An 18,354-nucleotide genomic window follows, 5' to 3' on the forward strand; every position below is an offset into this window, starting at 1 on the left:
GGTGTAAGAACACTACTGGAGCAACAGGAAATGACATCATAAATATCTAACTGTGATGGACAGGAACTATAAAATACATTTACTGGAGTACTGTACTTAAAGGTATATTCAGTGATTGTATTTCATTCAAATAAAAATATAATTGGTACATTTTCCATTCATTCTCCTCACTAGAATGTGTACTGACCATATAAGGACTTCCACCATGGCCCGTGTTACGAGCATAGCTAGATTCGGTTTTCAGAGGTGGCCAGCCAGTCCTCGACCAATCAGGGTAGGTAGTTATGTTATGATGTTTAGTTATGATGGTCAAAATAAAAGTTTTGAGAACCACAGTCGCTCTGAATTAACCCTTTCCAAGCCACGGGGAGCCCCTTAATGTTAAAACCGTACTATATCGAACTTCCTGGGGGGGAGGCAGAGTTCGAGTTATGCGGGTGCCAGTGGGGTCTTAGCTCCCATAGTTAAAGTCTGGGACCCCATAGTCAACAACCCCCTTTGGGGTCTCTTTTTTTCTAAGTGTGTTTTTTTTTTTTTTTTTTTTTTTTATGTTCCATTGGAAGAATTTATATTATTTATGTTAACTAGATATACTAAATAAACATGTTAGACAGTAAGACTGAACAATGACATCACACCGTTTAATCCTACTATACATTTTATTATTATAAATCAGGCGCATTTAATGTGGGGTGTGAGTCTTCCTTTACCGTCCGGGTTATAACACACTCGCTGCAATGGTTCCTACCTTTCCCCCAGGGCCGAGGAGGCCCTGGATGCAGACCTACCCAGCTGCGTGGTCTCGCCATGGCCTGGGCATAGGCTAAGCTAGGAACCACTGCATCGAGTCTTTGCACTTCTAGCCACGGCCCGGACGGCAAAGGAAGGCGGACACGCCGGACAGCAACAAAACAACCAAACAAAACAACGCTGTCTTAGCAAGACTGTAGCCTTAGTGTGCCTGTGCCCGTGACAATGTTTTTTTTAGTAAATAAATATGAACCCGACCCGCCTTGTTTTGAGAAGGAAAAATACCCATTTTAGCCGACTTTATGCTACCAGAACGGGAACTTTTGGCTGGATGGCTCAGAGCTCAGATCATCAGATGGAGGAATTGGGAACTGGAGGCTGAGCAATAATGGTGAGTTAATATGAACAGAAAAGACTGCCTGGAGTTGTCAACATAGCCAATGTGAAGCCCGAATTAATATTGTGAAAGGAAAAATATGATTTAATATAGGAAATACCCGTTTTAGCCGACTTTATATCCGCGAAATACCCGATTTAATATGATTTAATATAGGAAAGTACCCGTTTTAGGCGACTTTATATCCGCAATTACCCGATTTTTTTTCGCCGCCGCCGCCCTATTCTGGCGGCGCCGAAGGCGCCGCCAGAATAGGGCTCCCATAGCTCTGTGGGTATAACTCGATCACTGGGGGGAGGGGCAGCCAATCGTCCTTTCCCGTACTTTCCTGTATTTACCGAAATAAATGATTTTCATCCGAAAATCGGCGATCGTCTAACCTTCCCTAGTCACCACTCGTGCATCGATAGCTCATGGCTGGGCTGAGATGAAGCAGAAGTGATGTCATTGGCCTTTCCTTTTCCAAGGCACATTATCCCATTCGGTTACTGTCTGTACCCTAGTTCTTCTACAGCAGCCATGCTAGGGGCTATGCTAGCGAAAATTTTCAGTTCTGCTCTTGAGTCACACATGGACTATTTGCGGGGACATTTACGTGAACGGATCGCGCACGCGAAACGCACGGGGAGATCGATGATCGGCCAAAACACCCATTCTATCCCAACGGAGATCGAGAAAATCACGGTGAGTTACTGACCTGGGGGAAAAAAAAAAAGAAAAAACAACGGCGCTGTTCAAGATGGAGGGGCTGCGGGCTCATGTTTATAAACATAATATTATGTCTCGATCACAATACAATAATAGAAATTTCACGGCTAATCTACCAACCCCCATTCTATTTCGGCTTAGAAAGTGTTAAGAACGTCTGCTAAATGCCTAGATTGTAAACTACTGAACTCATAAAATGCCACAGTCTGGTAGTAAATCAGTATCATACATATCCTGAAGCTGGAGACGAAGGCCTACCGATATTCAGTGATTGGGTCTAATGATCAAAACGAGAATATTATAATGGTGTATATCTATAAAAAAACTAAACATTTCCACGCTGTAAGGCCAGTAAGATGACCCCCGGCCACTTTCATTATCACTGAATAAACCTTTAAAGTATATATATTTTTGAGTTTCTGTATTTTACTCGATAAAACTCCAGTTCCCAGCATGCTACAGGGTCCCACAGACTTCCAATGTCAACCAGGAACCCTTGAAACTTCACCCACACTCTCTGAGAGGCGTTGGGTTCATGGTGCAACCAGGAAGAGGATCTGATCACCTCTGACAACCAGAAGTGGTGAAATGGCAAGGTGGCTTTAGAGCATCACAGTGGGCGTGGTTTACTGGTCCCACTAAAAAATATTCATTTTCCTCATAGACTTTCACCAAAATATTTATAACAATTATGTTAAGCCTAGAACCAAGCCATCATGACCATAAAACCTGTTTCTATGAAAAGAACATTTTGAAAATTAAATGTAGTATATCAAATAATGTAACACTAAAATATATTTTCATATCGGATCAAAGCTTTTATGGTCATGATTCACTGCCATCCTGGATGGCTTTGTTCGAAGCTTAACATAATTGTTATAAATATTTTTGTAAAAGTCTATGACTGTGACTATGACATATAGAACTGTGAGGCTCTATATGACAGTGGACCATAATGGTTCAATTAGTACCAGCAGCAACAGAAACTACAAACCGATGTAGGAACCAACACACATGATATAAAATATATATTCAGATCCTTCACATCTGTTACTGCATTACCAGCCCAATTACTGCACCTGGTAAACAAATATGCACGCACGCACGCACGCACGCACGCACGCACGCACGCACGCACGCACGCACGCACACACACACACACACACACACACACACACACACACACACACACACACACACACACACACACACACACACACACACACACACACACACACACACACACACACACACACACACACACACACACACAGTGTAGTGCTGTCTTGCTGCCTCAGGTATCAGGCTCCTCATTAATGAGATCAGTGCATGTGTTTGTATGGGTGTCTGTTGGATCACCATCTGTTACATAAATACACATCTCCTTCATATTGTACAGTATGTACAATATGTACAGTATGTACACTATGTACAGTATGTACAATATGTAAATACAATGCAAAGGGAACACGTAAGCTTATTGCTTGCGACCGTAGGTCGCAGTTTACTATCAGAACCGTCACATCTTGGGTAACGCTTGTCTTTTTGTTGATAGACTCTTACGCCCTGACATCACTGTGATGTCATGGGAACCAAATCCCTTTTATGCCCATATATGGAGATCCCTGAGATGCATGCCAGTGGAACCAAATCCCTTTGGCCAGATGGCCAAGACATGTCGCGACCTCGCCCTTTAGGACGAGGTCGCTTTTCACCCCTAGGCGTCTTACTGGTGTGATGCATCCTTACTAATACTTACTACTACTACTGTTGTTATACATGCAACAGACGCTCACCAGTCTGCGTGAACAAACAGGTCTTTGCAAATAAAACATGAGAGAACCACTGCATGTCTATGATGTGTTATTTAAAATGACAATCTCTCTCTCTCTCTCTCTCTCCCTCTCCCTCTCCCTCCCTCCCCCTCCCTCTCCCTCTCCCTCTCCCTCTCCCTCTCTCTCTCTCTCTCTACTTCAAAGATAGATAGAAATATAGGCTACTGTGTAGTGAATATCAGAGCCTATACTGTATATACAGTAACCCCTCAACAGACCAGATGATGTTTTCAGCAAAGACATTCAGATCAGAGAAGTTCTACCATACATCATAATATTGACAACATGAATACTTCTTCTTCCTCTGCTGTTAACGACGCACGCAGCATCTCTTCACAGGGGCGTCACAAAGGGGGGAGTGGGGGGGGGGGAGTGGGACTGAGTTACCGGGGCCCAAGGTGGAGGGACCTTAATTATTTTATACTTTAGCTATTGAAACATAGCAGATCTAAAAGCTCACAGCAGAGCACAGAGAGCCGCACTGCGAGCTTGTAGATCTGCTATTTTTGAAAAGTCGTGAAAATGTGAGCAAATCTTTGAATATATGATTTTTTTCAAGTGAACATTTGTAACTAAGATTTTGCTTCTGGGGGGTCCCCTGGAATAAAATATTTTGAGATGGGGGTCCGTGGCCAAATACATATACTTTTGGGGGTCCTTCACATGAAAAAGTTTGAGCACCACTGACATTTCATGATTTAAAAAAAATAGCAGATCTACAAGCTGTGAGCTTGTATATCTGCTATTTTTCAACAGTTAAAGCACATATTAACGCGTCATAATGCGTTCCCAGTCTAAATGGGTTAAACCCCCCTCCCCCTATGAAGAACATTCATGGGGGGCCCGCAGTGAATTCCTTGTACCCAGGGCCCAGGATTTGGTGTGACGCCCCTGTCCTCTCCCAGTGAAGGGCAGAATGTTGATAAATCTAAACATGTTCAACGTGTGAAGACAGAATGTTGATAAATCTAAACATGTTCAACGTGTGAAGACAGAATGTTGATAAATCTAAACATGTTCAACGTGTGAAGACAGAACGTTGTTAAATCTAAACATGTTCAACGTCTGAAGACAGAATGTTGTTAAATCTAAACGTGTTCAACGTGTGAAGACAGTGTTTTATAATGAGACGCTCCGACCTGAGCACACATACCTCTAGCCAATTAGGAGGCTTTCACATGCAAATGAGACGGTGATTGTGTTTTATGTGTGTGTGTGTGTGTGTGCGTGCGTGCGTGCGTGCGTGCGTGCGTGCATGCGTGCGTGCTTGTGTGTGTTTAAGGAGGATATTTCATCTCATTGCGTAGTGTTAGTAATGTAAATCAGAGCGCCATCACAGAGCTGGTATTGTTAACCCATTCAGAAAGGTTATTGTGTATCATTATTGTATGCTTTAACTATTGAAAAATAGAAGATCTACAAGCTCGCAGTGCGGCACTCGGTGCCGCGCTGTGAGCTTGTATATCTGCTATTTTTCACTGGTTAAAGCATTCAATAATTCTAGGCCTGAATGGGTTAAACAGCAGACATGTTTAGTGAAGGTAAATAAGAACAGAACAGCCTGGATTCATTTGGGAGGCTGAGAGGTGAGCAGAGCCGTTTCTGGGCCCATGGGGGCCCTAAGCATGTTTCTGCTATGAGGCCTTCCTGCGGGCGCGAGCGTAGCGAGTGTGTGTGTGTGTGTGTGTGTGTGTGTGTGTGTGTGTGTGTGTGTGTGTGTGTGTGTGCTGTCATGATCAAAGCCCTTGCTATGAGGTGCCTATGGATCGCATATGAAATGTGACTCCACCGTGATTATAATTTTTAATATTATTATTATGACTGCATGCATTTGTTCTGGCTTCATGTCCTGTGATGTTTGTCATCTCAATAATGTAATTTATTCATTGCATTAAATTACATTATATTTTATGATATGCTATGATATGACGCTCCGTGCCGGGTGGCCACATTGCTGTCAGCATTATGACATCACTGCAGAATAAAATAACACTTCTAAAACGGTTAGTCCCCAATACTTGATTCTGAGCCGTTATAAAATACCAGGTGACCAGAGGCCTCTTGTGGCTTATTGCTTCATTATAATTCATACCATATTTACCACATTAACACATTGGCTGCCCCTAGATGGAGCCAGAGTTATCCCCTCTGGCTGCCCCTAGATGGAGCCAGAGTTATCCTCTCTGGATGCCCCTAGATGGAGCCAGAGTTATCCTCTCTGGATGCCCCTAGATGGAGCCAGAGTTATCCTCTCTGGATGCCCCTAGATGGAGCCAGAGTCATCCCCTCTGGCTGCCCCTAGATGGAGCCAGAGTTATCCTCTCTGGATGCCCCTAGATGGAGCCAGAGTTATCCTCTCTGGATGCCCCTAGATGGAGCCAGAGTTATCCCCTCTGGATGCCCCTAGATGGAGCCAGAGTTATCCCCTCTGGATGCCCCTAGATGGAGCCAGAGTTATCCTCTCTGGATGCCCCTAGATGGAGCCAGAGTTATCCCCTCTGGATGCCCCTAGATGGAGCCAGAGTCATCCCCTCTGGATGCCCCTAGATGGAGCCAGAGTCATCCCCTCTGGCTGCCCCTAGATGGAGCCAGAGTCATCCCCTCTGGCTGCCCCTAGATGGAGCCAGAGTTATCCCCTCTGGCTGCCCCTAGATGGAGCCAGAGTTATCCCCTCTGGCTGCCCCTAGATGGAGCCAGAGTTATCCCCTCTGGATGCCCCTAGATGGAGCCAGAGTTATCCCCTCTGGATGCCCCTAGATGGAGCCAGAGTTATCCCCTCTGGATGCCCCTAGATGGAGCCAGAGTTATCCCCTCTGGATGCCCCTAGATGGAGCCAGAGTTATCCCCTCTGGCTGCCCCTAGATGGAGCCAGAGTTATCCCCTCTGGATGCCCCTAGATGGAGCCAGAGTCATCCCCTCTGGATGCCCCTAGATGGAGCCAGAGTCATCCCCTCTGGATGCCCCTAGATGGAGCCAGAGTCATCCCCTCTGGATGCCCCTAGATGGAGCCAGAGTTATCCTCTCTGGATGCCCCTAGATGGAGCCAGAGTTATCCCCTCTGGATGCCCCTAGATGGAGCCAGAGTCATCCTCTCTGGATGCCCCTAGATGGAGCCAGAGTTATCCCCTCTGGCTGCCCCTAGATGGAGCCAGAGTCATCCCCTCTGGATGCCCCTAGATGGAGCCAGAGTCATCCCCTCTGGATGCCCCTAGATGGAGCCAGAGTCATCCCCTCTGGATGCCCCTAGATGGAGCCAGAGTCATCCCCTCTGGATGCCCCTAGATGGAGCCAGAGTCATCCCCTCTGGATGCCCCTAGATGGAGCCAGAGTCATCCCCTCTGGATGCCCCTAGATGGAGCCAGAGTTATCCCCTCTGGATGCCCCTAGATGGAGCCAGAGTCATCCCCTCTGGATGCCCCTAGATGGAGCCAGAGTCATCCCCTCTGGATGCCCCTAGATGGAGCCAGAGTCATCCCCTCTGGATGCCCCTAGATGGAGCCAGAGTCATCCTCTCTGGATGCCCCTAGATGGAGCCAGAGTCATCCCCTCTGGATGCCCCTAGATGGAGCCAGAGTCATCCCCTCTGGATGCCCCTAGATGGAGCCAGAGTCATCCCCTCTGGATGCCCCTAGATGGAGCCAGAGTCATCCTCTCTGGATGCCCCTAGATGGAGCCAGAGTCATCCCCTCTGGATGCCCCTAGATGGAGCCAGAGTCATCCCCTCTGGATGCCCCTAGATGGAGCCAGAGTCATCCCCTCTGGATGCCCCTAGATGGAGCCAGAGTCATCCCCTCTGGATGCCCCTAGATGGAGCCAGAGTTATCCCCTCTGGCTGCCCCTAGATGGAGCCAGAGTCATCCCCTCTGGATGCCCCTAGATGGAGCCAGAGTCATCCCCTCTGGATGCCCCTAGATGGAGCCAGAGTCATCCCCTCTGGATGCCCCTAGATGGAGCCAGAGTTATCCCCTCTGGATGCCCCTAGATGGAGCCAGAGTTATCCCCTCTGGATGCCCCTAGATGGAGCCAGAGTCATCCCCTCTGGCTGCCCCTAGATGGAGCCAGAGTTATCCCCTCTGGATGCTCCATCCCTCTGGATGCCCCTAGATGGAGCCAGAGTTATCCCCTCTGGATGCCCCTAGCTAGATGGAGCCAGAGTTATCCCCTCTGGATGCCCCTAGATGGAGCCAGAGTTATCCCCTCTGGATGCCCCTAGATGGAGCCAGAGTCATCCCCTCTGGATGCCCCTAGATGGAGCCAGAGTCATCCTCTCTGGATGCCCCTAGATGGAGCCAGAGTCATCCCCTCTGGATGCCCCTAGATGGAGCCAGAGTCATCCCCTCTGGATGCCCCTAGATGGAGCCAGAGTCATCCTCTCTGGATGCCCCTAGATGGAGCCAGAGTCATCCCCTCTGGATGCCCCTAGATGGAGCCAGAGTCATCCCCTCTGGATGCCCCTAGATGGAGCCAGAGTCATCCCCTCTGGATGCCCCTAGATGGAGCCAGAGTCATCCCCTCTGGATGCCCCTAGATGGAGCCAGAGTTATCCCCTCTGGATGCCCCTAGATGGAGCCAGAGTCATCCCCTCTGGATGCCCCTAGATGGAGCCAGAGTCATCCCCTCTGGCTGCCCCTAGATGGAGCCAGAGTTATCCCCTCTGGATGCCCCTAGATGGAGCCAGAGTTATCCCCTCTGGATGCCCCTAGATGGAGCCAGAGTTATCCCCTCTGGATGCCCCTAGATGGAGCCAGAGTCATCCTCTCTGGATGCCCCTAGATGGAGCCAGAGTCATCCCCTCTGGATGCCCCTAGATGGAGCCAGAGTCATCCCCTCTGGATGCCCCTAGATGGAGCCAGAGTCATCCTCTCTGGATGCCCCTAGATGGAGCCAGAGTCATCCCCTCTGGATGCCCCTAGATGGAGCCAGAGTCATCCCCTCTGGATGCCCCTAGATGGAGCCAGAGTCATCCCCTCTGGATGCCCCTAGATGGAGCCAGAGTCATCCCCTCTGGATGCCCCTAGATGGAGCCAGAGTTATCCCCTCTGGATGCCCCTAGATGGAGCCAGAGTTATCCCCTCTGGATGCCCCTAGATGGAGCCAGAGTCATCCCCTCTGGCTGCCCCTAGATGGAGCCAGAGTCATCCCCTCTGGATGCCCCTAGATGGAGCCAGAGTTATCCCCTCTGGATGCCCCTAGATGGAGCCAGAGTTATCCCCTCTGGATGCCCCTAGATGGAGCCAGAGTTATCCCCTCTGGATGCCCCTAGATGGAGCCAGAGTCATCCCCTCTGGATGCCCCTAGATGGAGCCAGAGTCATCCTCTCTGGATGCCCCTAGATGGAGCCAGAGTCATCCCCTCTGGATGCCCCTAGATGGAACCAGAGTTATCCCCTCTGGCTGCCCCTAGATGGAGCCAGAGTTATCCCCTCTGGATGCCCCTAGATGGAGCCAGAGTTATCCCCTCTGGATGCCCCTAGATGGAGCCAGAGTCATCCCCTCTGGATGCCCCTAGATGGAGCCAGAGTCATCCCCTCTGGATGCCCCTAGATGGAGCCAGAGTCATCCCCTCTGGATGCCCCTAGATGGAGCCAGAGTCATCCTCTCTGGATGCCCCTAGATGGAGCCAGAGTCATCCCCTCTGGATGCCCCTAGATGGAGCCAGAGTTATCCCCTCTGGATGCCCCTAGATGGAGCCAGAGTTATCCCCTCTGGATGCCCCTAGATGGAGCCAGAGTCATCCCCTCTGGATGCCCCTAGATGGAGCCAGAGTCATCCCCTCTGGATGCCCCTAGATGGAGCCAGAGTTATCCCCTCTGGATGCCCCTAGATGGAGCCAGAGTCATCCCCTCTGGATGCCCCTAGATGGAGCCAGAGTCATCCCCTCTGGATGCCCCTAGATGGAGCCAGAGTTATCCCCTCTGGATGCCCCTAGATGGAGCCAGAGTCATCCCCTCTGGATGCCCCTAGATGGAGCCAGAGTTATCCCCTCTGGATGCCCCTAGATGGAGCCAGAGTTATCCCCTCTGGATACCCCTAGATGGAGCCAGAGTCATCCCCTCTGGCTGCCCCTAGATGGAGCCAGAGTTATCCCCTCTGGATGCTCCATCCCTCTGGATGCCCCTAGATGGAGCCAGAGTTATCCCCTCTGGATGCCCCTAGATGGAGCCAGAGTTATCCCCTCTGGATGCCCCTAGATGGAGCCAGAGTCATCCCCTCTGGATGCCCCTAGATGGAGCCAGAGTTATCCCCTCTGGATGCCCCTAGATGGAGCCAGAGTTATCCCCTCTGGATGCCCCTAGATGGAGCCAGAGTCATCCCCTCTGGATGCCCCTAGATGGAGCCAGAGTCATCCCCTCTGGATGCCCCTAGATGGAGCCAGAGTCATCCCCTCTGGATGCCCCTAGATGGAGCCAGAGTTATCCCCTCTGGATGCCCCTAGATGGAGCCAGAGTTATCCCCTCTGGATGCCCCTAGATGGAGCCAGAGTTATCCCCTCTGGATGCCCCTAGATGGAGCCAGAGTCATCCCCTCTGGATGCCCCTAGATGGAGCCAGAGTCATCCCCTCTGGATGCCCCTAGATGGAGCCAGAGTCATCCCCTCTGGATGCCCCTAGATGGAGCCAGAGTTATCCCCTCTGGATGCCCCTAGATGGAGCCAGAGTCATCCCCTCTGGATGCCCCTAGATGGAGCCAGAGTTATCCCCTCTGGATGCCCCTAGATGGAGCCAGAGTCATCCCCTCTGGATGCCCCTAGATGGAGCCAGAGTCATCCTCTCTGGATGCCCCTAGATGGAGCCAGAGTTATCCCCTCTGGATGCCCCTAGATGGAGCCAGAGTTATCCCCTCTGGATGCCCCTAGATGGAGCCAGAGTTATCCCCTCTGGATGCCCCTAGATGGAGCCAGAGTCATCCCCTCTGGATGCCCCTAGATGGAGCCAGAGTTATCCCCTCTGGCTGCCCCTAGATGGAGCCAGAGTCATCCTCTCTGGATGCCCCTAGATGGAGCCAGAGTCATCCCCTCTGGATGCCCCTAGATGGAGCCAGAGTCATCCCCTCTGGCTGCCCAGGCCCACCACCATTCTATTCTACACGGCCCTGCTGCGTCAATGCATGTGTCATGACGTCACTTGGTCACATGACCGTAGACAGGATGTTATTGTGTAACTTACTGTATGGACCAGTGTTGATCATAGCTGTTCATTGCCGATCAAAAGTTGGTCATTTTGCCGCAGCCGGCCACAGTTTTAGCCATAAAAAAAAACATCAGAAATAAAGGGCGTTAAAGATGGGGAAATGCATTGGATTATATGGAGAAAAACGGCCGTGCGATGCTCTCAGCGTCCATTCGAAGCAACCCGCGGTGAATGGGCTGCATCCGACCTTACGGTGAGATTTAAAGTTGTTACTGTAAATACAGTAAACGCGGCAAACGCGTCGTGGGCCTCCAGCGACATCAAAGAGTTTGACGCGTGGGCACCCGCTGAGTTAAGACCACTAATACATTATTACGCATTATCACATGAACCATTATTTTTTGCTTTAACTGTTAAAAAAAATAGCAGATCTACAAGCTACCAGTAAGACGCCCTAAGGTCGAGAAGCGACCTCGCCACCTCAAGCGAGGTCGCGCTGAAACAACAGAGACTGATATGCAATATGTCCATCCATATATGGGCATTCCCAGGTATGGAATTAACGTTGATGACATCAGGGATCTCCATATATGGGCATACAAGGGACAATGAATTAATTTTCAAGTGTGACTCGCGTCGCGATATCCAAGCTGGTTATCATGAGACTGACAAAATATGTACATATATGGACATTCCCAGATATGGGCTTAATATTGATGACACCAGGGATCTTGGCCATATATGGGGTGTGATTTGAGCAAGTAGAAATTAATTCAGGCCTTGCAGAGTTAAATGAGTTGACCCTTTGGACTAGTTAGGGAAGGTTAGTAGAGTCTTTGACCAATCTGGGAACTAAATCTAAACCAATAGCTTTCTTCATAAATGTGTTCATAGGTGTCTACTATCACCTCTGACCTTTGTCAAACCCAACTCCCGGGGGAAACTTTGTGGGAGCCAATCAAAGTTGGGGTCTCATTGACTTTACTGTAGAGGAAAATAATACAAAAAATATTAATAATCTGCTTTAAAGGGGTACTGTCACCTAAAGGGGTTGAGGGGCAGATTACACTGTGACATGAGCTTCTCTGAAAACGGTCTGAAACAGTCTGAAGCTCAAGTCACAGTGTAATCTGCCCCTCGCCCCCCAACAACAGCTGACCAGTACAGTAAGTAGTCATACAGTCAGGCTATACAGACAATTAATTTGCACTGGGTGAAAAGAGAGATTATCTGACATATACTGGTAGAGTATATGACAGTTTATTTATTTATACTGGGCATATACCGACATTATTGGGTATATACTTTTTGAGGGATATTCTGGAATATTCCTCTGTATTCAGTGATAATAGGTGATATACTGCCCCCAGCTAGACAAAGGCACACCAGGGGGTCTGGTTCATTCCTTTGACCTACAAATTGACTATTTGTTTAAAGAAAGGGGAGGAGGGCAAACAGCCCCCCTCCCAAAAAGACACATTTTAGTTTACCTTGGATATCCCAAGTATAAAGGGCTGAATTTGCCTTAACTCACATTTTCAAGTAATTACAATGTTGTAAAAAGTAGAAACTTGCAATCTCATGTACTATAATGACATTCAATGATGACTAATTAGAAACAGTTGTATAAATACATTTGACCTTATACTCTGTACTTAGTCCGTTCTTTCCCCCCTCTACAACAAACCTCTTTGCTGAAAATTGCCGATCTACAAGCTCACAATGTGTTGCATCATGACGCATTGTGAGCTTGTAGATCGGCTATTTATTTCAAAGTCTACTGAACATAAAACAGACGCTGTTTCTGACCTGGGTTCAGACAACAGTTGACGCTTTTAAAAGGGGACTTAAGACATTTCTTTTTAATAAGGCATTTGCCTAGATGGTCCTTTTGGATGCCCTGTGTGCTTTTAATTCTTCTTTTTTTTTTTACTTAATGTTCTTTTAAATCTTCCTTGAGATGTGTCTAATATGTGCACTGTTCTTAATTCATGGAATTAACAGTTTTTACCATGTTAGTTATTTTTTTTATAAATCTTTTGCTGGCTTTGTTTTGCCATTTTAATGTAGCACTTTGAGATTTGTTTCAAATATAAAGTATGTTACAAATAAAATGTATTATTATTATTACCCTTATTATTATTATTATTATTATTATTAACACCATGACAAGTACAGTAGCTCAGACCAGGCTTCCTTTATTCTGTCTTAACCAATCACTTGACTTATCAGTGTGAAAATGTGACCAATCAGGTTTCTTGCCACCACCTTTGAATTCTAAGTGCCTCACAGTCTGGCTCTCTGGCACAGTAGTAACTGCTTGCTGAAGAAGACAGAGAGGAGAAGTGTTACTTAAACGAATGGATCATTTTCAAACTGTTCGGTAAGTTGCAACTACTATAATTCTATGTAAGTAGCCTATGTTAGAGACAGGTAATAGTAGAGACATGTAACCATTTCTCAAAGCATAGCAGCTAACTAAAATAGGTGTTTGTTTTGTTTTCTGCCAAATTAAGGGGGACAAACATTGTTGATTAGATTATATTAAATTAGGTTGTATTGCTTGTTGTTCTCACATCATATTGTCTGTATTTATCAGTGACCATGTCTTTCAAACCGTGGACTGGAGGCCTTTATAACCACTTTTATGGGTTTTAACCACTTAAACATTGCATTGCATGCATTGTGGATCCATTTTGTATTGTCCCTCTGCACCAAATCTCTTCAACAAACACTGGGTGAAAAGTAAGTGAAATTATAATTATGTCTGCATATGGCTGTATGTGTCCACCAAATGCAAGAAGGCATTTATGCTTAACTAACTTTGTGAATCATTCTCTTTGTTTATAGGAGGCTGTAAGACATTTTCACAACTCGGAAAACAACGAACACAAACTATCCCCGCAAGAAAGGTAACTATTTGTTCTTTGTTGTTCTTTGCTGTATCACTGTGTAATTAAACCAATTAAATAATATCACATATTGTAGGCTAGTAAAAAGACACGCTATTAAAGTGCATTGGCTATTTGAATTGGGGGGGGGGGGGGAAGTGCATTGGCTGGAAGGGAAGAAACGGTCAACTGTGGGGGAAGTGTGAGTTGTTTTAGGGGGTGATTTCTTCACAGGAAATGCCTTTTCTGGAATACAAACTAATGTGTTGCTTCTCTCAACAGTATCAACTCACCACACAATCTTGGTGTCATGACACACGTGCTGGAGCAGGTCAGCATTGCTTTTCCTGACATAGATGGTGACTTAATAAAAGGTAAAAAATATATAATTTCCCCATTAATGTCCTGTGTGTTTGTTGTGTTTTTTACTCATTTAGCTTTGAAGTAGTCACGCATGGCATGCTGGACCAGTTCCTGTTTTGACTGAGCCTGTGATGTGATGGGAACGTGTCACTGTTACTGCATGTCATCTTTTCGACACCGACTCTAACCCTCACCCTAACCTTAACCTCTGTGGGTGCATGTGAGTTGTCCCTGCCGACCTTGCGTGGAATAAACCCTGTTACTGACCCATAATATCAGACTGGTTATTCTAAATATCTTAGTAGTCATGATACTACAGTGTTCTATTCCTCATTTTCGTGATAACACCTTTGAACTGGTTTAATTAGATTGTGTTTGTACATAAACAACGAAATAAATCCTAAATGCATTTTCCTTGTATTTTAAGCTGCCTGCAGGACCCATTTTGAGTCTTTGAAAAGGAGCCATCGACTGGACCAGCCAGAAAATGCTCTCCGCAAAAAGAAATTGACTATGTCAATGAAGCACCGACAAGAAAGACCAGGGTAAGTTTGGAACTGTTTTTTTTGCTGTTGTTATTATGTTTTACATGTTGTATCAATGTAATAATGGTAATTAAATACATACAATTAATTGCTATTCTATGTTTTACAGTTGCTGACCACCAGGAGTGCACATCTGGAGACAGATGAAGAAAGAGCTGTGTGGTCGCATGCATGCTGGGAGCTGATGTCAGACAAGGATGTCTATGTTGTCCAGTTTGGACGGAGAGGAAATGGGGACACTGTTCAGCCAGCGATACACTGCACAGAACTGCTCATTTTTGTAATTATTGTCCCCTTTGTGGGAGCAGAATTGTTGACAGTCGCTGTTACATTTTCATTTCGAACATTCGAACATTTTTTACGCCACCATTTTACAATTTTTTTCCCTTTTTTTTACAATTTGTTGTTTCTTCTACAAATGTTTTCTGAATGCTGCATACTGTGAAGTTGAATATTAATCTGTTGCACATAGAACACACTGTGAAGATGTTTACAAAAGTTAAGTACAGTAGCCTACAGTACAGTAGCAACTACTGGGAAAAATATGCTGTTGGCGTATAGAATATGTCAAACTGTTTGCACATGTACATCTGAGGATGCTCTTTTCTTTTCCTGTTGCTCTTTTGCCTTTTGCACTCTATTGCACTCCACTTTATTTTTTACGTCTTACTACTATTTACTATTTACACCTTTTTAGATTATTATTATTTTTAGATGTGGTTTGCTGTTATTATTTAGTTTTTTGATATACATGCGTTTTCATGTCAAGGATCCCCACAATTGTAATTGAAAACTGACACCATGTATGCACCATTTAAATATTTTGTAACGTTATGCTTTTCTGTTGTGTTTCTCTCAATAAAAACAATTTACCTGACTGATGCCTATTCGTTCATAAATTAATTCTATGTGACACAGTGCAACACATTTTGAGCTTGTAGATCTGCTATTTTGCTATTTATTTTTAATTGGAATACTGAATAATGATTAACTAGAATATCACTTTGAGCTTGTAGATCTGCTATTTTGCTATTTAAAAAAAAATTGGAATACTGAATAATGATTAACTAGAATATAAATATACAATAATATATAATATATAATGGACCCAATGTGGAAGGGGGGTCCACGAATCCCCCCCCCCCCCCCCAATGTGGAAGGGGGGGCCACAAATACCCCCCCCCCATAAACCCCCCTCCCCCCCATAACCCCCCCCCCCAGTGTGGAGAGGTCACAGATCACAGCCAATCACAGCTGGCTCAGTGCACATGCTCAGTGAAAATGCAGGTACAGGGAGGGGGAAAAATCCCTCCCACCAGTGAGAAATCCTGGGACCTCCGGAGGTGTGATTTCACAGCAGGGGTTCACAAATACTTAAGTAGTGGTACAAAACGGCTATATACCGAACTGAATATTCCTGATTATCTGGCTGAATACCTCGTGTTTATGCCGGTTTATTTACTGAATATACCTGTCATAGAATGTAGTATACCGGTCCGATAATCTATCTTTTCACCCAGTGTTGATTGGCTTATAATTGTGCATCCCCACAATGACATCATAAAAATATTAAATTGTTTTTTAGGATAATTCTTAAAGTGACAGTAACCCTTTAGGTGACAGTACCCCTTTAACTCTACTACTGCCAGATTATTTATTTATTTATTGGGTCTGGTGCCATCAAAAAGCGGCTTACCTTTGCGACGTTATAGTAGATAGATAGACATTTATTTATTTTATTTTTATTTTTTTTTGATTGTGCAATAGTGCACTTTGGTCTGCCAGGCAGCAGAGGGCGGCGTCATGCAAGACTTAATGTGAATTTGCCTGTTATGTGTTGCCGTACATTCAGTGCAGTCACGGGCCACAGAGCCTCACAGCCAGAGGGAATAAACAAGGAAGTGAATTGGTCTCCGTTGATGTTAACGCATAATGGATTTTTTACACCATCACCGCGGAAAATGTGTTTACAGTACACGGCGGCGCGACCCCTCATCAGCTTACAGTCATCAGACGAGGTAAACGAACGAGCGCCGTATTGGCGCGCCGCGACCTGAAAAATTGGGGCGAACAGGAACGTTCAAAGCAGAATAAGAGTTAAGTAGCATGTGAGGGGTCAAACTATAGACTATACTTCATGATTCAGAATCCAATGCAAGCGTTTGTTTTGATCGTAAAACATTCCTTGGGCTAAAAACGGCCCCTATAGAAATCTATGAAAAGTGATGACTCATTACTAAACCATGGTTTTGAACACGTTAGTGCAGAAAGCTATCGGTAAGCATTTCATTACTCTGCTAACTTTCCCTAACAAACTCTGAAGGATGGATTTAGAAGGAAAGTAAGGAGACCACCCAGATTGTCTGCTGTACAACCAGAGCCTGTTTCTCTGTTTCTCTGATTCTCTGATCAACCTGTGTTTTCCTAAATAATAAATACCCAGATGAGAACAGCAGGGGCCTGCAGCTACCATGCTGTATTTAAACGACAGAGAGAGAAAGAGAGAGAGTGTGTGTGTGTGTGTGCGTGTGCGTGTGTGTGAGCGCGTGCGCGCGTGCGCGTGCACGTGCGTGTGCGTGTGCACGTGTGTGTGTGTGTGTGTGCGCGCGTCTCAGCGTAAACAGAACCTGCAGTCTGGCGGTGGATCCTGGCTTCCTGCCAGCTGTCTGCAGCACCCTGGGGTGCTGTGACGGCAGTCCAGGGTGCCCTGAGATCCTTGGATAATATTTGGAATTCATTTGGACACTTAAACATATATTTTTGTTCCAATCCAAAATGTCATTTATTTACCTCAATATTTTCCTCACAACGGGAAGAACACTGGTAGAAATGCGCTCACGTCTCCCCCCCCCCCCCCCCCGCCCCCCCGGCTCCACCGGGCGCGTCGAGCGTCGAGTCAACGTCAACGCTGGGAACGCTCCCGTTTTAATCAATGAAGGGAGCTCCACTGCCGACGTCAACGTCCGCGTCGGACGCTCAAATTCGCCCGGTTCATTTTTTGACGCCGTCCGACGCCGGCACGACGCGGCCATTTTGGTGGAGCCCTAGCCTTATGGAGTGGAATCAAAACAAGGTGCTGGGAGTGAACATAGCAGAAAATAGCAGATCTACATGCTCACAACGCCTCGCAACGCAAGGCGTTGTGAGCATGTAGATCTGCTATTTTCACAATTTCTGCCTCTAATATTTGACAATTTGGCCAATGTTTAATTTGTCATTTTAAAGGCATTAAAAGTCCTTAAATTGTCACTTTAGAAATGTGCAGATACCCTCTATACACTTAAACTTTATGTTGGTTTGTTTACTGTTGAGAGAGAAAACAATGTTGCACGTTAATAGGCCAGTCAATCTAAGCAAAAAAAAAAAGGGCCTGACCCAAAATAAATTGCAATAATAATGGTTGATTTCAATTCTGAATCCATTCCAAGCATTTGTTTTGCACGAAAAACATTCCTTGGGCAAAAAACGGACACCACAAAACTATGGTTTAGTGATGAGTCATCACTTTTCTGGGGTCAGCTCTGTTTTGTGGTGGTCGTTTTTAACCCGCCAAATGTTTTGAAATGCTTGCAATGGATTCAGCAGGATCATGAAAGACCCCTAGTTAGACCCCTCACATGCTACTTAACTCATTCGTAGTTTACGGCCGTAAAGCCCGTTAATTTCTCTATGTCTTTCACTGCTGGCTTCTCCTACCTGTTAACGTGGGCGCTCGTCCAGTTCCCATCGTGCGTGA

The sequence above is a fragment of the Nannobrachium achirus genome (genome assembly GCF_963921795.1).
Source record: "Nannobrachium achirus genome assembly, chromosome: 19".
Taxonomy (NCBI): Eukaryota; Metazoa; Chordata; class Actinopteri; order Myctophiformes; family Myctophidae; genus Nannobrachium; species Nannobrachium achirus.